The sequence below is a fragment of the Pelodiscus sinensis genome, chromosome 3 (assembly GCF_052426305.1).
Source record: "Pelodiscus sinensis isolate ZL-2025 chromosome 3, ASM5242630v1, whole genome shotgun sequence".
Taxonomy (NCBI): domain Eukaryota; kingdom Metazoa; phylum Chordata; order Testudines; family Trionychidae; genus Pelodiscus; species Pelodiscus sinensis.
Window position 1 is genome coordinate 181,245,660 of NC_143054.1, and position 21,603 is coordinate 181,267,262.

A 21,603-nucleotide genomic window follows, 5' to 3' on the forward strand; every position below is an offset into this window, starting at 1 on the left:
GGGCTTATTTTCCAGAGAATCGCGTCTACATTGGAGCTTTTCTCCAGCAAAAACCCCCGAGCCGGAAAAAAGCGGCAGCCATGTAAATGCAAATGCCGCGGGGGATATTTAAATCCCCCGCGGATTTGCAATTCCGAAGTGTCTCATTTGCATCCCTTTTCCGGAAAGGGATGCCAATGTAGACACAGCCATAGGGTCTAGCAGCCAGGAAAGACAGCAGTACTACTGATAACAGCTATGGGAGTTTCATAGAATCATAGAATACTAGGACTGGAAGGGACCTCAAGAGGTCATCAAGTCCAGTTCCCTGCCCTCATGGCAGGACCCAGTACTGTCTAGACTATCCCTGATAGACATTTATCTAACCTACTCTTAAATATCTCCACAGATGGAGATTCCACAACCACCCAGGGCAATTTATTCCAGTGTTTAACCACCCTGACAGTTAGGAACTTTTTCCTAACGTCCAACCTAAACCTCCCTTGCTGCAGTTTAAGCCCATTGCTTCTTGTTCTATCCTCAGATGCCAAGATGAACAAGTTTTCTCCCTCCTCCTTATGACACCCTTTTAGATACCTGAAAACTGCCATCATGTCCCCCCTCAATCTTCTCTTTTCCAAACTAAATAAACTCAGTTCTTTCAGCCTTCCTTCATAGGTCATGTTCTCTAGACCATTAATCATTCTTGTTGCTCTTCTCTGGACCCTTTCCAATTTCTCCTCATCTTTCTTGAAATGCGGTGCCCAGAACTAGACACAATACTCCAACTGAGGCCTAACCAGCACAGAGTAGAGCGGAAGAATGACTTCTCATGTCTTGCTCACAACACACCTGTTAATACATCCCAGAATCATGTTTGCTTTTTTTGCAACAGCATCACACTGTTAACTCATATTTAGCTTGTGGTCCACTATAACCCTTAGATCCCTTTCTGCCGTACTCCTTCCTAGACAGGCACTTCCCATTCTGTATGTGTGAAACTGATTGTTCCTTCTGAAGTGGAGCACTTTGCATTTGTCTTTATTAAACTTCATCCTGTTTACCTCAGACCATTTCTCCGGTTTGTCCAGATCATTTTGAATTTCGACCCTATCCTCCAAAGCAGTTGCAACCCCTCCCAGCTTGGTATCATCTGCAAACTTAATAAGCATACTTTCAATGCCAATATCTAAATCGTTGATGAAGATATTGAAGAGAGCTGGTCCCAAAACAGACCCCTGCGGAACCCCACTTGTTATATCTTTCCAGCAGGATTGAGAACCATTAATAACTATTCTCTGAGTATGGTTATCCAGCCAGTTATGCACCTACCTTATAGTAGCCCCATCTAAGTTGCATTTGCTTGGTTTATTGATAAGAATATCATGTGAGACCGTATCAAATGCCTTACTAAAGTCTAGGTATACCACATCCACTGCTTCTCCCTTATCTACAAGACTCGTTATCCTATCAAAGAAAGCTATCAGATTGGTTTGACATGATTTGTTCTTTACAAATCCATGCTGGCCATTCCCTATCACCTTACCACGTTCCAAGTGTTTGCAGATGATTCTTTTTTTCATTCATTGGTAGAGTCGACTCCTTTCAGATCCAAGGATGATTTCACTGGGAATGTTATGGGCAGACTGAAAAAAACCCTGTGACTTGTGCTGCTCAGAATAACTAGAGTGCGATGAGGTCTCTTCCTAAGTACTTGTGTGAGGATCGATTGTGTCAAATCATGCAGGCTGCTCCTCATAATCACCACTGAAGCCTTTTGTGATATTGGGTAAATCACTTTAACCTCTTTGCCTCAATTTCCCCATCTGTAAAAACAGGACCAGTTATATTAACCAGGATGTTGTAGGAATGAATGAGGCAATGTATGTAAAATATTTTGAGAGGAAAACTCTTCACTGTATAACAGGCTCAATTTAATTATTATTTATTATTCTAAGGGACTTGTTATGCTCAGTATAATCTTCCTAAATGAGGCACTGAAAGTTATATAATTGGCACAGAAACTAGGTTACTTTGTTTTGTTTGTGTAGTGGTTTGGGGGGTTTTGGAGGGGAAGGAGTGAGTGGGAGGACAGAGCAGGGGAGAAGATGGTGTTGAGTTGTGCTTTGAAAGTTAGAACCAGGGGAAAGAATCTCTAGGATAACATTCATAATGCAGCATTAACAATATGAACTCAGAGGAAATGCACATTTGTACTGACTGTGTAAACTATTCCCCCAAACATCAATATACAACACTCTATCCTTTAGGAGTTATTTCTATGTTCTCTCTGTCTCCCTCTCAGCTTTCACAAACATAAAAGTGAACATAAAAGACAAAGATAGATGCTTTATGCTGATATAGGCACAAATATTATGCATAAATGCTTGGTACGATGCAGAGGCTATGTATCAGATTTGCTTCAGTCTCACCCTCCAGTTACTGCGACTTTCCATATGGTGCAGCTTGCACTGTACACTCCCTCAGGTTCATGTGAAAACTACTGTGAAAGCAGAGTCATTGATTTTTGTGGGTTTAGTGCCAGCGCAATTTTAGATGGTACAAGGCTGATTTCTTAGACTTTCGCTTTCCTGCTCTTGATACTGCTGTGTCAAACTCAACACCTTTCACAACACTATCCTCCTCCTCAGAATAACAAAGCATTCATCACCTCCTCCTCCTCACTAGCATTGTCAGCATCAGTGGCGGGAGGGTGCTATAGGCAGCTGTATTTGTTTTGACAGTGCCAACTTTAGAAAGAAGCTGCTGAGTGGTGTGTGTGTGTGTGTGTAAAAAAAATTCTCTATTTGGGGATTAATACAACAGTATGTCTTCTTTTGCAAAAGAGAAACAGTAAGGCTACAGCTTCTGGGCTTTAGATTCCTCATGTTAGGCTAGTCAGTCTGTTGATACAATATATATTTCTTATAGCAGATAACTATTTAGATGGAGGGACTTTTTCAAGTATTCCGATTATTCTGTGATAAGGATATAGGTAATTTTTCCATTCCACTTTAAGATATATATTGAAAGCTCAGTTTTGATTTAAGGGACAGGGCCGTATATCACATTATATTGTCTAAAACCACCTACTGTTCATGCATATGCGTATGAGGTCAGGATCAGAGCCTAAAGTTCAGCCAAAAAGGATTTCTAAATTTCTATACAGCGTCCAAAGAAAGTTCTTGCTTTAGGTCTAGTATATCATTATACTGAATAATTCATTGTTTTTCCCTGTCAAAGAATTACTCCCACAAGATCTACTGTCAGGAATGAAAATTTAGAAGTTAGAAACATTGATTGATTGGCTCAATCCTAAGGCATCGGTGTACAGAAGGTATTTTGATCCCAGACATTCACTAGTACTTAGTAAGCAGGGAATGAAATGTTTGAGAACAAAGATGAGACTGGTATGTGTGTGTGTGTGTTTTTAATGTCAAGTTTTGTCCAGAGAGCACATTGCAGTTATACCATCTGAGAAATGAGACATTTTTTGAAAACAAATGTATTATTTTTAGCATCTTTCAAATACATGCCAAAATTGTTAATTTAACTGAAGGTTAAATCTTTCAAAATGAGAATAGGCTTGTATCACTACAGTTATACTGGAGAATTGTCAAATTTTGGTCTTGGTTCTGCAAACAGTTATGCTCAAGTTTCACTTTCCACATGTGAGTAGTCCTGCTGAAGTCCACCTGACTGTTGCAAAGATATATCTTTTATAAGATTTTAACGACTTTACTGATTTTTTCTCTTATGTCCACTATGTGCAGTGCATACAAATACATCTTTTGCATATTGTTCATTTTAGGACTCAAGAGTACTGAGCTGTTAGCATGTATATACATACATATATACATGTGGAATAAGAAACAATGAAACATATTTTTGGAAGAGGAAGAGAGTTACATTTAGAAGTAAACCTGACCACACTGGAAACAAAGAACCTTCCAAGACATAGGCTATGTCTACACTACAGAGTTTTTGATTGACTTCCACACTGCAATCATGTTCTTTCAAAAGAAAATCAAAAGAACAGAGGGTTTTTTCTGACAGCGATAATCCTCTTTCTAAAAGGAAGAAGCTTTTTTTCGAAAGAGTCCTTTTGGAAAAAGGTGTGTGTGGATGGGGAAGAGAGTTTTCTTTCAAAAGAAGAGGCCTCCAGGAACTAACACAGGTGCCCTGGTGGCCACTCTGTCCAAAGTAATCACAACTCTATAGTTCCTGTCTCCTGGTCCCTCTTAAAGCTGCAGGCACCCTGAACAAGCCTTGTGGCAGGAAATTGGCCTTGGAGCAGCACCCTGACCTTGCAGCTGTCTCTGCCACAGGTCTGCTCACCAGAGTCCATGAAGACCTAATGCAGAAGCATGTCAGCATCCTGCATGACATGCAGCAGACCCTGACACAGAAGATCCGGGAGGACGCAGAGTAGCAGAACCACATGTGGGGCCAGCTCATGCAGCAGTGCGATAGCATGTGTGTCATAATGTGCGACATGATGGCACACCCATCTGCTGTCATTGCTCCTGCCTACCACCCTTCTGCCCACCCTACTATGCCCATTCCCCCTCCCTCTGCCCCCAAGCAGTGCCTCTGCTCCCTCCTCAAGAAATGCCTCTGCTCCTTCCCCAAGCAATGCCCATGCCATCTCCCCAAGTGATACCCATGCCTCCTCTCCCTGCACTCCCTGCCATCCCTGACCCCGCTCCAGCCCTCCCTCTTACTTTCCCCCTGTGATCCCAGGAGCCACCCAACCCCAAGTCCAATGAGGTCCCCGCCCCCAGCTGGATAGCTGCCCCCAATACCACTCCGAGCCCCCCTCCCCTTTTTTAATGAAAGATCAACACAGAGTTAGTTTTGTTCAAAACCAAACAGGTGTCTTTATTGAGAGGTCAGGGAAGGCGCAAAGAGAGGAGTTGTGGTGTGAAAGGGATAGTGCAGCAAGCCAGAGGCCCATAGGAGGGAGGCCCTGGAGAGAGTTGCTGGGGTCCTTGAGTGAAACTCTCCCTCAGGGCCTCCCTGATGTGCACCCAGGCCTGATGGGCCTGGTGGATGGCAGCTCTCCAGGCTGCTCAAAGGGTCTTCCCTCACGGCTGGTCTCTGCTCCCAACCCTGGGAGGAATGCCTCCCCCTTTCTCTCCACAATGTTGTGGAGGACACAACATGCCGACACCACCTCTGGCATGTTGTGCTCCCCCACGTCCAGGTGGATCAGGAGGTACCTGAATCATGAGGCAGCCAAAGGTGCACTCGACCTGACTCCTGGCCCAGCTGAGGTGGGCATTAAATTGGTCCCTGCTGAGATCTAGGTGGCTGGTATAAGGTTTCATAATCCATGACATGAGGGGGTAGGCTGCATCCCCCACGATGCAGAGTGACATCTGTACGTCCCCAACCGCAAAGTCATGCTGGAGGAAGAATGTGCACACCTCCAGCTTCCCGTAGAGGCAGGAGTTCTGAAAAATGTGGGCATCATGTGCCCTGCCAGACTACCTGACAAAAATGTCCATGAGCTGTCCACGGTGGTTGACCAGGGCCTGTAGCACCACTGAAAAGTAATCCTTGCGGTTGATATACTGGGCCGCTCAATGTTGAGGTGCGCGGATCGGGATGCGGGTCCCGTCAATTGTTCCATCGCAGTTTGGAGACCCCAGGGCAGCAAATCTGTCCACAATGGGATCCAGGTCTCCCAGTTGTATGATCCTCCTGTGCAGGATGGAGGTGAAGGCCCTTACAGCCTGCAGTAGAAGACAAACAAACATACAAAACAGAGGATGAGAGAAGGAATGCCTAAGCCCTTGGGAGGTGCTCGCCCCCTCCCATTCCCTTCTCATTCTCAGACACCCCAGGAACCACTGTATGAGGGTGGGATGGCACAAGCCCCCAGGGATGGGGTTTCCCGCCATCCCCACTCCACCTCATAACACCCAACCCCCATTTCCTGAGCATCCCCCTTTTCCGGGATCCTCCCCCCCCCCCAGTTGTACAGGGACTGCAGCCCAGAGTGCCTTACCTCCATGAGGAGGGCCTCGATAGTGGACTTCACCATGCTGAACTGGTTGCCCACTGACCGATAACTGTCAGGGGTGGCAAGCTTTCATACGGCAATGGTGACCCGCTTCTCCAGGGGGATGGCAGGCCGCAGGTGGGTGTCGTGTTGTTGGAGGGCAAGGGCGAGCCAGGCAGGCAGCTCCAAAATGGTGGCCTTCCACATGTGGAAGTTTTGGAGCCACTGCTGGTCGTCCCACCACTCCATGACCAGCCTATGAGTTGGAACTGGTGTCCAGCCTCCAGAAACGCCTCTTCACTGTGGGTTGCGGTTGCAAGGGTGTTGCTCCTGTACACAGGAAGAGGGTCTCAAGAATGAGCTCTGAGTCGAGCTCGTGCAGGGCCAGGAAGGCAGCGTGCACAAAGTCCTGCAGAAAGTGCAGCCTGGCCATGTCGGCCCATCGCATGCCCAGAGGCAGCTCTGGCTCCATGGCACAAAAAAAGCTGTGGCATCCAAAACAGCTGGGCAACCACAGCACGCACTGCAAGAGCTTTGCTGTCCCTCAAAGAGGTAGGCAAGCATGCAGCAGAAGCAGAGACCCGAGGGGGAGGGTCCCTTTCAGCATGTGTCTCAGCTAGGCTCCAGCACAAGCATTCGGAAGCAACTGGTGACCTAAAGCCCTGCCTGAAGTGGTTCCAGGTGGCCTTACATGGGAGAGAGTGCCTAATCAGTCTGGACGCTATCTTTTGCAAAAGCACTTCACTTTTTCAATGTGCTTGGTCAGCGTGGATGCTCTCTTTCAGAAGTTTTTTCAGAAGATCTCTTCCAGAAAAGCTTCTTCTGAAAGAAGCCTGCATTCTACACATAGCCATAGGAGGTTGGAGTCCCAAATTTTGGCCTCATATGAGTGCCTGTTCCTCGTATACTCAAACTTTTATGTGTGATTTTTTTCATTCACTGCTGCATGGATCATATTTTTAAAAGAGCTTGGCCCACAAAGAAGCATGTATTTTAAAAGTGGCCACTTCATTTGATTTAAGGGTTAACATTTCCAAAAGTGCTTACATGCCTGATATGTGTCTACAGATGCAGATGGGTGCCTAGTAGTATTTTCAAAAAGAATCTAGGTCAGGGATTCTTAACCTTTTTACCTTCACACCTCCCCTGAAAGTGAACTTCATGTTCACACCCCCTGGGAGCCATTTTGTGCACAACCTAGCCCCACCCCATCACCTGACAGGAAGCTAAGAGGCGTGGCTAGGACTATAAGAACTCTGCCAGGGACCTCAGTTGGGGCCCAGCCTCTGAGGGAGAAAGAGGCCTGCCCAGAGCTCCTGGCTGACGAGGCTGAGACCTGGACTGGGCCTCTCACAGCCGCCTTCCCTCAGGCCAGCGAAGGCTTCCCTGCCTGGGCTGCCAAGGCCTGGCCAAGCTGGCCAGCAGGACTACCCTCTGACCCAGAGGAACCCAAGGCTCTACTGGTGCCTGGTGATTTGAAGGACCGGCCAGAGCTGAAGGCCCGGCTTGAACCCCGAGGCCTGCCTGAACCCTGGGACCTGGCGAACCAGTTGGACGCTGCTGTCCGAGCTAATTCCCAAATCTGACAGCTGGTGGCGCTGTGGGGTGAGTGAACCCCGTTACAATGCCTAAATGAATAATATGAGCTTTTTACTTTGAACCTTTTCCTAACAAATTTACATAATATTTGAAGACGAAAGTCGGCAATGCTCGCGTACTGTTATTGTAGTGTGTCGTCACATAGGCCTGATTGATTCGCACTGCTATTGTAGTGTGCTGATCTCTAGAAGTTAATAAGAAATGAATGTTTATAATTTTAATTCATAATATTAATTATGAAGAAATCTAAACTTTAGAATTTTATCCAGTGAGAAGGCAATTGCGATAAATTTTCTGGAAGGCACCTCATACCTCCCCTGTATCCCCTTCACACCTCCCCTGGGAGGTGCACCTCACTGGTTAAGAACCCCTGCTATAGGTGCTTAATTAGGAATTAGGCATCTATGGGTATGTCTACACTACCACCCTAGTTCGAACTAGGGTGGTAATGTAGTCAACCGGAGTTGCAAATTAAGCCCGGGATTTGAATTTCCCGGGCTTCATTTGCATGTTGCCGGGCGCTGTCATTTTTAAATGTCTGCTAGTTCGGACTCCGTGCCCGCGTCTACATGCGGCACGAACTAGGTAGTTCGGACTAGGCTTCCACGAGGAGTACAGGTAGTTCGGAATAGGAAGCCTAATCCGAACTACCTAGTTCGTGCCGCGTGTAGCCGTGGGCACGGAGTCCGAACTAGCAGACATTTAAAAATGGCGGCGCCCGGCAACATGCAAATGAAGACCGGGAAATTCAAATCCCGGGCTTCATTTGCAACTCCGGTTGACTACATTACCACCCTAGTTCGAACTAGGGTGGTAGTGTAGACATACCCTATGTGTTTTTGAAAATCCTAAAAGGGAACAGATTTTTAAAGGCCTTTTTGGTATCTAATTGGGAGGGATCTTAATTACCATTAAAATTGTTAAACGTTCTCCATTGTCAATGGGACTTAAGTGTCTAAGTCACCTCCATGCTTTTGAAAAGCACTTAGGAGTCCTATGTGAGAGCTGAGGTCTTTTTTAAAAACTGTCCGTTTAGCTTCATGACTAAAGAAGAGGCGAACTGAACTTTTTTGAAAATTTCTCATGACAATGTACCGAATGTATTTGCACAAAAGGCTTTTGCAGGGGTAAATCTATAATTCTTGCATACAAGTGATAGGAAATTTAATGGAAAAATGTAGTCTCTGCTGTGAGATCATTAAAATGGGGGGTTGTATTAAAAAAATGATTTTTCAAGCTTTTGCATACATGACGGTGTTTCTTTTTACCTCATAGCATGCATGCTCACTGCACATGACTTTTTTTTCTTCTAAAATATGGGAGATACAGTGAAATTAGCTCTGAAGCTATAAATCATGTTCTACCCACTGAGGCGGGGGGAAAATCTTGCTTTCACATTACAAATTATTACCCTGCCCTTGGATGAGATAGGAACATAGAGAGATAGAGAATATATCTGTGGATGTACTGCTTATGCTTCTACACCCAAGGAACATGACATTATCTTTGAACTTCAAAACATTTCTTTGGATAATTAAAATTACTAGCCACGAATGTGTCATAGTTTGTAACATTTATCTGCAGTGGAACCTATGTTCATCCTGCATGTGTCCTGTCCAGCAGCGACAAATCCTGCTGTTGTTGGCCCATAAGTTCCTTGCCAGCAGGACCAGGGCATTTCTGCTGAGTGGGGACTTATACGGGGAGGATTCCGCAACACAGAATTCAACTTTCCAGGGGAATCTCAGTTGCAGCTTGCAGAATTCACAGCACAGGCAGGATTGAAAGATACGTGATTGTCTAAATCTTACTATCCTCTTTGCCAAGGTGAGTGGCCATGTAATCTAGTCTAGTTATAGAGCTGGAGTTGTCTTCTTCCCACTTTTCCAACTCTTTTGTTTCCTTAGTGTTTGGACTGACAATTTGTGTGAAGTTTCTGGAGAGAGCCACACAAATTTCCTAAAGGGCATATGTATATTTTGTTCACCCTATTGTGACCTGAGACAACATCATTTTCAAAGTCCTCTCCTGTAAAGCAACAATTGTGTACAGTCACTTTCATTTCCTTTAAAACAGAAATGAAGCTTTATGTACAATTTTATTCTTAGTGAAAAATCATGTTTCTTGAATTAAGTTAATTGACGTCCCTATTTATTTCTAGGATGATAGTCTAGGAGACAGAAATTCTGTGGTCTATTTCCGGTTGTGTCATTTAATCCCTGAGGGTATGTCTACACTATAGCGCTAATTCGAACTAACTTAGTTCGAATTAGTTAATTTGAACTAAGCTAATTCGAACTAACACATCTAGAACTAAAAACTAGTTCGAATTAGTGTTTTGCTAATTCGAACTAGCGCGTCCACACTGATTGGACGCAGGGGTGCATTTAAGGGCGGCTGAAACTGGTTCTGGCAGGACATCAGGTCAGTAGTTGCTTTGTGTGGCTGCTGTCTGAGGCTATCTGAGGCTCTTGCTTAAAGGGACCCCCCCTGGACAGCCGGTTCTCAGCTTTTCCGCTTGCTTGCCAACCTCGCCGAGGGACAGCAAAGCGTTTTTCTCTGCGCCCGTCTGTGTCGGTGCTTCCCTTTGGGGCCGCCGCTGCAGGTGGCAACATGGAGCCAGAGCTCACCCTGCACTTTCTGGTGCAGTTTATGGACTTGCTGCTGCAAGCCTGCCAGCAATGGCTGGAGGCTGCCTGGTTCCACCTGATGCACATCAGCCCCCTGCCTCTCCGCCTGGCCACCCTGGGGGCCATGGCGCAGCTGTGGCAGTGCCTGGGCGCCGGCATGCCCTGCCGCATCTGGCGTCTGGACACTAGCAGCGACTGGTGGGACCGCATCGTCCTGGATCGCTGGGGAGACCAACAGTGGACCCAGAACTTCAGGATGAAGAGGGACACCTTCCTGGAGCTCTGCGAGTGGCTCGCCCCTGCCCTGCGCAGAAGGGACACTTGCATGAGGCCCGCCATCCCCCTCCAGATGCGTGTGGCCATCGCCCTCTGGAAGCTCTCCACACTGGACAGCTACCCATCCATCGGGAACCAGTTCAGCGTGGGGAGATCCACCGTCAGAGCGGTGCTCATGAAGGTACGGCACTCGCCGGCCACTGGGCCAGGGGCGAGGGGGGCTGCAAGGAGGGGATGGGCTGCCCCAGGGAAAATGAGGGAACGGGGGGGAGGAGGCAAAAGTGCCCCGCACCAGAGGGGCTGGTCTCTCCCGGCCGTACTACACGCCGCCCGGTGGGCGCGAGCACTTCCAGCCACCCGGGCGCCCCACTGATTCGTGCTTTGCTGTGTCTCTCCACAGGTGGTCAAGGCCATCAACCGGGTGCTGCTCCGCAGGGTGGTCCACCTCGCCGACCCGGACGCCGTCATCCGGGGGTTCAGCGCCCTCGGCTTCCCCAACTGCAGGGGGGCTATCGACAGGACGCACATCCCCATCCATGCCCCGGAACACCAGGCCTCCCAGTACGTGAACTGCAAGGGGTACTTCTCCGTCCTCCTGCGGGCCGTGTGTGACCACCGGGGACAGTTCACAGACATTAATGTGGGCTGGTCCGGCGAGGCACATGATGCCAGTGTGTACCGGAACTCCTCCATGTGCCAGAGGCTGCACGCCGGGACCTTCGTCCCCGACCGCCGCATCAGGGTCGGGGACGTGGACATGCCCGTGTGCCTGGTGGGGGATGCAGCCTATCCCCTACAGCCCTGGCTCGTGAAGCCCTACATGGGGCACCTCAACCCCTCCCGCCAGGCCTTCAATGCAAGGCTCACCAGGGCCTGCATCATCATTGAGGGGGCCTTCAGGCGACTGAAAGCCCGATTTAGGTGCCTCCTCACCCGTCTCGACCGCGCCAAGCACAACATTCTCCCATGGTGGCAGCATGTTGTGTGCTGCACAATTTGTGTGAGAGGCACGGAGAGGCTTTCCTGCCAGCCTGGATGGCTGAGGCTGACCGCATGGCAGGTCAGTACACTCAGCCCCGCACCGCCGCCATCCGGGAAGCCCCAGCGGGGGGCCGTCCGGATCCGGGAAGCCCTGCGGGAGAGCTTCCTGGTGGAGGAGGAGGACTGAGCTCTCCCTGCATGCCCCACTGGGGCCTTCTTCCACCCTCCCCCCTTCCCCTTCCTCTCCCTAACCTCCCTTCCTAATGTCAAATAAAGACACCTGTTTTGGCAAAAAAAACCCTCTCTTTATTTTACATAACTGGGGTGGGGGGAGGGAGGTGTGAGGGTGGGAGATGGGAGGGGGAAACCTGGGAGGAGGGAGCTGGAAGGGGGTGGAAGGGGAGGAAGCGAAGGGAAAGCTCAGGCTTGGGGGTCCGGCTGGCTCTCCCATCTCGCAACACTGCGGGTGCGGGGGCCTTGGGGGGAGCGGGTGTGGAGGGTGGGGCAGGAGGGACGGGGGTGCGGAGGAAGCGGGAGAGGGAGCAGGGGCAGCAGGGGTGGGAGGAGGAGCGAGAGCTGGGGCAGCTGCAGGAGCCGGAGCAGGAGGAGGCAGGATCTGGTCCACCAGGGTCTGGAGGTGGCCTCTGAGGCCACGGCCCTGCTCCTCCAGCGCAAGCACTCTCCGCTGCCACAGCCAAAGGTCCTCCCAGACCCAGTGCTCCTGGTTGCAGAGCAGCTGCTCCATGAACCGGAGGTGCCGCCGCTGGGACACCTGCTGGCCCAGGCACGGGTGGCTGTTGCAGGCGGGGTGGTGCGCCCTGCAGTCCCAGGTGCTGCGGCTGTGGTGAAACAAGAGCAGCGGTCAGTTCTCCCTGGGGACAAGGTGGGTGAAACCCAGCCCCCCTCTGCAAGGCCAAGGCCCCTGCATGACACCCAGCTGCTGCTCCATGGTGGGCAAGGCCCGGGTGCACGGTCCCTGGGCTCCCTCTCCCCCCACCCCCGCATACACATAAGGGGAGCATGATGGTACTCACAGGTGGAGGCCTCCCTGGCCTTGGACGACACAGGAGATGTTGTCTGTGGGGTTCCTCGGGGGTCCTGGGTCCTGGGCAGGCTCCTGGCAGGCTCCTGGCTCGCGGCATCCTCCGGCTCCTCTTCCTCGGTGTCCAGGACCGGTTCCTCTTCCCCGGGGTTGATGACCACCCGGGGGGCATGGACGGCGTGAGCCCCCAGGATGCGGTCCAGGGCGTGAAAGTGGGGGCAGGCCTCCGGGTCAGCCCCTGGCAGGCAGGCCCGGGAGTAGGACTGCCGCAGGTCCTTTATTTTACAGCGGACCTGCTCCGGGGTCAGCTGGTGGCCTCTGGCGGCCAGGCTGTCAGCCATTCGGCCGTAGACAGCCGCGTTCCTGTGGCTAGTGCAGAGATCGTGGACATTGGAGGCTTCCCCCCAAACCTCGATGAGGTCCACGATCTCTGCACTAGACCAAGCGGGCGCCCGCCTCTTGTGGCCGCGGGCAGGATCCTGGGAGCTGCCAGGCTGGTCCCGGGAAGAGGGGGAGGGCTGGGCGGCATCGGGTGGCTGGCTCATGGCGTGCCAGGTGCAGGGTCTGCTGGCTGGGTGCTGGCAGCCTTGCACCTGGCACAAACTGTGTAGCCAGCCCGTGGCCCTTTAAGGGCTCTGGGTCCGGGAGGGGGGCAGACAAGTTTCCCTGGTGTTGGCCAGAGTGGCCACCAGGGCAAGCTGGGAAAGGCTTAGCCTCCCACTAGTTCGAATTAAGTGGCTACACAGCCCTTAATTTGAACTAGCTAATTCGAACTAGGCATTAGTCCTCGTAGAATGAGGTTTACCTAGTTCGAATTAAGCGCTCCGCTAGTTCGAATTAAGTTCGAACTAGCGGAGCGCTAGTGTAGCGCCTATCAAAGTTAATTCGAACTAATGTCTGTTAGTTCGAATTAACTTTGTAGTGTAGACATACCCTGAGTCTCCTTGTATCACTTAACCACCCTATGCCTGTGTTTTACCATCTATGGAGGTAAATTACTACTTATTAGCCTCAAATAAATGTTGTGAGATGTAATTCATTCATATTTCTAAGGTATTCTGAGTTCCTCAGTTGGAGGATGAAATACAAGTGCCAACTATTACAGTATTACAGATGATGATGATTATATTTTGGAAGTTAGAGAGGCCTGCTCTAATACTGGTTTGTGGCGCTATACACATAAAATGAGACGTACACCTACGCACATACAAAAAGGCTCCTACTTTTTAAAAAAATGGGCTCTTTGAGGTGGACTTTGTTGTAACTCTGTCAGGCAAATTGCCAGGAATGCATGAGCAGGGCTTGAATGGAAAATATGTATGGAGAAATTTGAAGGAAAAAAACTGGACCAAATAAGTAAGGTAACAATGTACTTTGTTTTTCTTCCACTTTTCCATTGTATTTACTCTTCTTAGCTCATATGCCGCATAAAGTTTTCACTGTGGTCTTGCTTAAGACATGAACTGACTAAAACAAAGAAGGGAAGAATAACTTTGGTCAGATAAAAAGCTAGAACTCTAACATGGAATACTGCTAGCTTCTTTGTTTTAACATTAAACTACATAGCCTTGACCTCAACCCACATGTAGCTTTAACATCCCCATCTATTGTCAGATAGCTGTATGAATGTGTTATAAAATTAAATAATGTTGCATTGTGTTGTATGACTAGCACTTACATGCTAAATTATCACAGCTTTTCCTGACCTTGGCAGCATTATAGGGTTCATATTTTCACATCGATGAATTGTTCTTAAAACAATTTCTGCAATGTTTTAAGCACACACTTTTCTCTAACCTTATAGAAACACAGTTTCTGCCTTCTTGTATTATTATTATTTTTCAAAGACCAGGCTTAATACAATGCCTATTGAAGTCAGTCAATGCCTATTGAAGTCAGAAAATGTATTACCTATTGAGCCCAATCTTAAACGCCTTACTCAGACTCAAATCATGGGATTTTGGCCTGAGAAAGGACAACAGGATCAGTACTTCAAAGAAAAATTCTCTATTAAAGTTTCAAAATCCTCTAACATTCTCTTTTAATATCAAGACCAGTGATGCATTATGCAATAATTTTCATTCAAAATTGAATCCATTGACCAACTTGTTGTGCTTGTTTAAAGATGCCAAGGTAAAATCTATTCAGGCATTAGAAGTGACACCATTAGGAGTGTCAATATTGGCAGAGTAGAATATTTTGAGGTACTTTTGCTAATTGTTTCCCCTGAATCCAAGTTGTTGTTGACAGTCCCTCAGCTGAGACCATAGGTTTATCTTGAATACAGGGCTGTGAATGAGTATAAATTAATTGTGATTAAAGTGCTAAATAATAGAATACAATTTATTTAAATATTTTTGGATATTTTCTACATTTTGCTATATATTGATTAAAATTGTAACACTATATATTTATTTTTATTACACATATTTGCACTATGAAAAAACAAAAGAAATAGTATTTTCAGTTCTTCCATTATAAATATTGTAATGCAATTTCTGTACCATGAAAGTTGAACTTACAAATGTAGAATTAAGTACAAAAAATAACTGCAGCAAAAATAAAACAACACAGAACCTCCAACTTTACTCAGTCCTACTTCTTGTTCAGCAAATTGCTCAGACAAACAAGTTTATTTATATTTGCAGGAGATAAAGCTGCCTGCTTCTCATTTATATGGTCACCTGAAAGTGAGGCCAGACATTAACATGGCATTGATGTAGCCAGCATGACAAGATATTTCCATGTCAGATGGACTAATGATTCATATGTCCTTTCATGCTTCACCTGCAATTCCAGAGGACAGTCCTTGAATTGAGTGGGCACAGAATGGTCCCCTTCAGAGTCACCTAAGATATTGGCAAACCAGTGTGGGAACAGTCAGGGATGGATTAAGAAAGGGCTTTAGGGACTGCAGCCAGGGCCACAGGTTAATGTGCACCTAGGTTGCGGCCATTAAAGCCCCTGTGTTCCAACCCAGCCCATCCTGGAAGGAAGATGGAAGAGGGTCAACATGTTGCCGTTCTTACCCCTGCCTCTCAACCCTCACATTTGGTGCCACGTCACTGAAGCACCAGGAAGCTCTGTCCTCACACTGCCCACATCTGCAGGCTCTGTTCCCACAGCTCCCATGGGCCAGGAATTATGACCAATGGGAACAGTAGGGAGGTAGTGCCTGCAGGCTCTGCATTGATTGTGCTGTGCCATGGCTCTGGGAAAGGGGATGCAGACAGGGTAAGAAGGCTGAGTCCAGAGCAAGTGCCACAAGTGGAGCCCCGGCCATGGTGCCACAGCGAGGAGGGGCAAAGCTGGTGGCACGGCATGGTGAATGAAGGCACTCCTTCTGGACCCCTCTGCACCTCAGTCTTCCACACTCTCCTACAGGGGCACAACCCTTAGTTTGGGGATGTCTGTTGCACATAAAAAGAACGTCGGGATCTCAACTTTCAACTTCCAGAATTTATACTTTTTTTATAATTTGCAAAAATGTCATGTGGAACTCCCTGCTACAAGAGGTAATTAATGTTGAGAGCTTAGTAGGATAAAGATGATTGGCAGTTTCTAGGGCTAATGAGATATAGGTATTGAAACAGGTTTATTATATCTTTTTTTAAAAAAACTAAGGGCTATTAAACATTCATGCTTAAGGCATAAGCCAATCACCACATTCCTGGTGTTAGTTAGGTAGCTATTCTCCTATCAAAACTTATTTTGTAATTATCCATTGCAGAGTTTCTTGCGTCTTCCTCTGAAATCTCTATTACTGGCCACTGTGCAAAGTAGGATGGATTGCTAGTCTGCTCCAGCAAGGCAAACCCTAGGTTTCTGTCAACCCACTGAAAAACAGTTTTTAATTAACACTATCTGGCAAAAAGAGAGACGGGGGGAAGAGAAGAATCAAATCATTTCAACAAATTATTAATGCAACATTAACATGAGAGAAAAGGAGAGAGAGAGAAAAAAAACTGAAGATGTGGTTGTAATCTTTTGTTATAGACAGTTCTCCAGTACAGTGCAACATAAACAGATTAACTACAGTGTTTATTCAGTGTGAAAAAAAGCAGTTCCAAGAACCCCAGGTGCTTGCCAAGTCCATAATTGTACCTCCTTAAATACTTTCATTACTTGGAAGTACAATAAGGGAAGCAGGGACACATGCTTCCCATTTTCTTGTCAACAAAACACCTCCAAGAAATTAAACTCCATTTTCTCTAGAAATTTTCAGTGAGTGTTTTTCTTTTCCCTTCGTTACCGAGGCAGGAAGAACACCTTAGAGGGGATTACAGAATGACTCCTCAAATAACGGGCTTTCAGAATACAAGAAGAAAAGGATTGATCCGAAAGGGGGAGATTAACTTTTATTAAAGTTTCATTAAATTAAGGAGACCATTGGAGCATCGAGCATTTAAACAAGGGTTCTACATTCTCATCAGATGAAAAACTGAACAGGTGATGCTTTACATTGAGTTAGGTCCTGTCTTATATCTCTATCATCTCCTCAATGCTAGTTCAGCCAGTGAGTGCTTTTAGCAATAACCATGTTCAAGCATGGACTCCCCAGAGAGCAATACTGGCCAGGTTATAGGAACTGTAAGAACATTTGGATGGCTTGCTTCCTGGGACACTATTTGGCTTGCTCCTCACTAGAAAATGTACTGTTTATCCATTTATCAGCAATAGTATTAGATGACATGATGCTGAACATGTTTTCTCCTGGCCTTACTGATCACTACGCACCACCACCAGACTGTCATATAACATGGCAGCTAATAACCATGCTCAGACATGGTAGAATTTTGTTGTGTAGACCAGGCCTCTCTCTTGACCTTCCTTTGCTATCCCTTGTGACAATGGGACAAGAGCTTCTTCTGTCACTGCAGCCAGAGGCAAGTCTGCTCCCTCAGCTTTGCTTTAACGTTCCAGTGAGAAACAATCCTCTGAGGACAGTGATGTATCTTCCTCTCCTACTGAAAAAGAGAAACATCTGCTGGCAGGTGTTGTGCAAGAGCTGTTAGGGTCTGCTGAATGTGACACCACTGAAAGCATACAGACCATTTGTGGATGGGCCAGCAAGTGATCCCAACACGGTCCATCCCTCTCTCCAGGAAGGACAAACTTTTGTTTTATTTTGTTTTTGAGAACTGCACCAGCCAAGCAATGCTGTGGTCATTCTTCCCTGCAGAGCATCTGTACTTCACCCATCTGTCTACCTAGACATTACGGTCTAATACACTTCTTTCAAGGGGAAATTCCCTGTTCAGTGGCAGAACCTGTGACTAAACAGAGCTGTGGCTAATACAGTTCTGCCCTCAAGGTGGGCAAGATCTTTATGTAACATGAGAGTCTTGTGAAGCTCAAGGTCTGCACATTTTTTAAGCATGTATTAACATTAATTGTTCCCATGCCAGGGCATAAGCACAGCCACTGGTTACACATTGGAATAGTAATCCCTCATCCTATTCCAAAAAAGAAGCAGCGTTGCATCTCTATGCCATGCCAGTCTGTCTTAACCAGAAGTCTTACTTTCCTGGAAATTCAGTGGCAAGCAAAAAAAGAGACATAGGTATCTGATTACAGTGAAAACTCAATTGTATTATTTTGTGATGCTGGAGGAGATATCACATGTCTTAACTGCAGAAGTGAGGTCTTATAATTCCACCTGTCTTGCTGGAAGATAACTCTAGTCAGTGAAAAGCCCTGTAGGACAGTATACTTGTATGGACACTGGAGTGTCTTGTTCCAGGATATCCTTGGAGTTTGGCATGTTAAGATGTGTTTCAGTCACAGATTGTGGGAAGATAAAGTGTGAGAAGATATTTTCTGGCTTTATTTCCATGAACCCAATGGTTCTTTGTAATGGCAGAAGAATGTTTGTTCTCCCGGATCAATGTAATAGTTTTCCTGTAGATCACATCCCTTTTTTATCACAAAGAAATCATTTTATCCTGCTGTGTAATTAATGCACATGTACAGTGTCGCAAACATTTTCCTGTAGACTGCTTATTTTTCTTGTAAATTACAGGAAATCCTATACAATACACCAAGGAGCCCTGCAGTTTGAAATTAGAATACAAACTGTCCTTCAACTCCTCCTACTTGGCCTGTGCACTGTTCAGATTTTGCAAATCTTTTTCTAGCCATGTAATAAGCTCTGATGGTGACATATTCATTTAATTCTTTGCAGCTTAAAATGAATACAGGTTTTAATTCTAAAATAAAAACTGTTTATGGCCTGTTGAATTCCTGCAAAGGAATGAAAGTGCAAGGAGGCTTCTGGTTACAGGTTTTATTCACATACATGCAACATACAAATTAGTAACCAAAGTATGTTACCAGTAAAATCTGTGGGCGAGCCTTAGATCTGTGTGATGTCACATCTTCGAACCCTGGAGATAGCATTAAACTGGCAATAGCTTGTTCTTATTGTAGGAACATAAATTTCTTAAAGTGAGGCTACCTGTTTTCCTTTTGCTGACTGGTGTTCTATGAATCTCAGGCACAGAAGAACCTTTTAGGAAAATGATGGGTGTGGTGTGACTGGGTGCAGTAACTGTGAGTCCTTATTACTTTGGCATAGACTAATTGTGGTGTGTTTCTTTTAGTTATTTAATTATTTTGTCTTGGAAAAGAGTTTTCTGCTAGCCTGGAATGCAGACAATAGTGACATCCTCTTGTGGTACAAAACATACAGCTTTGTGTTGTCTTGCTGAATGGCTATTCCAGTTCAGGAAGGGTACTGTAGTTTTGGGGAATGCTACGGTGTTGCTCTCCAGAACACTGCAGGCTCTGACAGCTGCAGTGAGCATGCCTTCTCTAGGGCACTCTGGCAGGCATAATCACATCCCTACAGGTGAGAAAGGTAATTCAGACTCCAGAAAGCTCTTTCCTGGCTCTAACTCCCTCTTAAACAGGGAATGACAACTGCATCAGCTTATTAAAGTGCCTCAGAATAGCGATTCAATTCACTAATTAGAATTTAACAATAATGAGCCACTGTTCTTGGGAAACATCTAGTTGCGTTACCCTGGATTTGGATTGATGTCATTGAGAGCAAATCTTACTGGGTGGGCTTATAAAAGACATTTTCCTCAATGTGTTACTGTAGTAATTTTCCTATTCTGTGTGGGAGTGGATAGGGCAATCCCAATCGAAATCCATAAATTGGTGTAGGCTGGCTGGATTGGAGGAGGAAGCAGTTGGAGAGCTATGGAAAAAAGAAGGTGTTGCCAGTTGAATCCAGACACTGCCTCCCTTTTACTATATTCCTAACTTTGGTCTTCCAGACTGGACTAGTTTGTAAACACATCAGAACTCATCAAAATCACAAGGGCTAAACTTCAAGGTTTAAGATGCTGTTGAGAAATTTAGAAATATCCAGTGTTGATGGTTCATAAGGTTTTTAAAACACTGATGTCATTAGGTGCTTTCCTTGAAACCCATGATGTGGCTGTATAGGAATATGATGTCGGGACTATAAAAAAGAGAATAAATAAAACTTGCTAAATACACTTCCAAATGTGAAGCAGGTATGTTTTACACTGAACAGCAAATACTCTGTTCTTTTCCCTCTGATCTTCACCTTCTGTACAAGTACCCCTGCCAAGAACACTAAGGTTAGGCAGAAACCACCATTCCCTTTCTCCCTGTGGGAATATAGCTACCTTTTATTACTATAACTTGTTCTTTCTTCAATGGTTTTGCACTAAAAGTTTAAGAGGGAAAAAAAGAAGAAAAAGAAAGTGGTGTTTTTAAACTACCATAAGAGGCATTAATTAGCCAGCCTCTCTATAGAATAGCTATAAATTTTCCATTAAGAGGGTATGATTTTTTTCTTTTTTGTTCATGTTTATTGGATCTTCACAGTAGGGCTATAGAAATTCACTGATTGTTTTCATTCTGTCAGACTCAAGGCTCTCAACCCTTCCTCTTAACTGTGTCTTACTGCACCTTACATTTCCCAAAAGAGCTGGTACTAAATTTTTGCTAAAATCATTCCTCCGAGTTTGTGCTAATCTCACAAGTGATCTGTTCTCCTGGATACTGAGCACCCTCAGCTCCTACTGAAATCAATGGAAGTTGTGGGCATCTTTGCAGAATCTGCTGGCAAACTCATGGGTAAATCATGTGTACTCTGTGCATTTTCTATAACCAGAAACTGTGATATCAAAACAGAGACTGAATCAAGTCAAATCTATGATCTCCTTGAAAGGTCCAGGAGGATTTGCCTCTGTGGTGTTGATTTGGACCATTATAAACATAGAGGATATCTACAGAAGTAGATGCAGGTCCTGATTCATGTTTCAAACACTCCCTCCTCAGAAGGGAGTGGATTTTTGAGGTTTTGCTTTGAATTCATCCCACTATATCTCAATGGGTCTCACTAGCAGTTTGGAAAATAAGAACTGACTCCACCTCAGATTGAATCTGAATCAAACCTTTTTTAGAAGGTTTAAAAAGATCATTTAATTCCCCCCCTCTAGTTTTCGCTCTTGCCCAATGACAGCTTGCTCAGCCTCTGTTATAACAGAATACTTTTCTGTCTTTGGCAGTGACACCCTTCTAATTGAAGGAGATGCATTTATGCCATCCAAAGGGCATCAGACATTCATCATCAGAGGCCAAGGAATGTCATGAGGGGCCTAGTCCCTTTTTAGTGAAATGAAGTCTTTCAATGTATTTCAAAGGTTGTTGAATCTGGCCCCTAAATCAGAGCTGTTTTAAGAGAAGGGGTGGAGTAGGTATGCTCATGTGAGAGTATCTTTTGTTAAGGTGTCCTTTACTCTTTGGTAATCCCTTTTCTCAGGCTATTTAGTGGACAGTGTTTTTAGGTAGGAACTCCTGGACAATGCTCTGGACCCAAGATTAAAAAGGAAGAGAAAAACAAATATTTCTATGTTTTCCCAATTAGATTATCTTGTTTAAAATAATACTTTCATCATCTAGTTATTTTTTTTAACCAGCCTGGAAATGCTAGAGGCACAGAAACCTTGGTAATTCTTGTGGTAGGGGAACTGATCATGATATCAGTGGGTATTCCCCACCTCACACAACACTAATTAAGAGTAATTCTCAGTAATGGACGTTAGCTG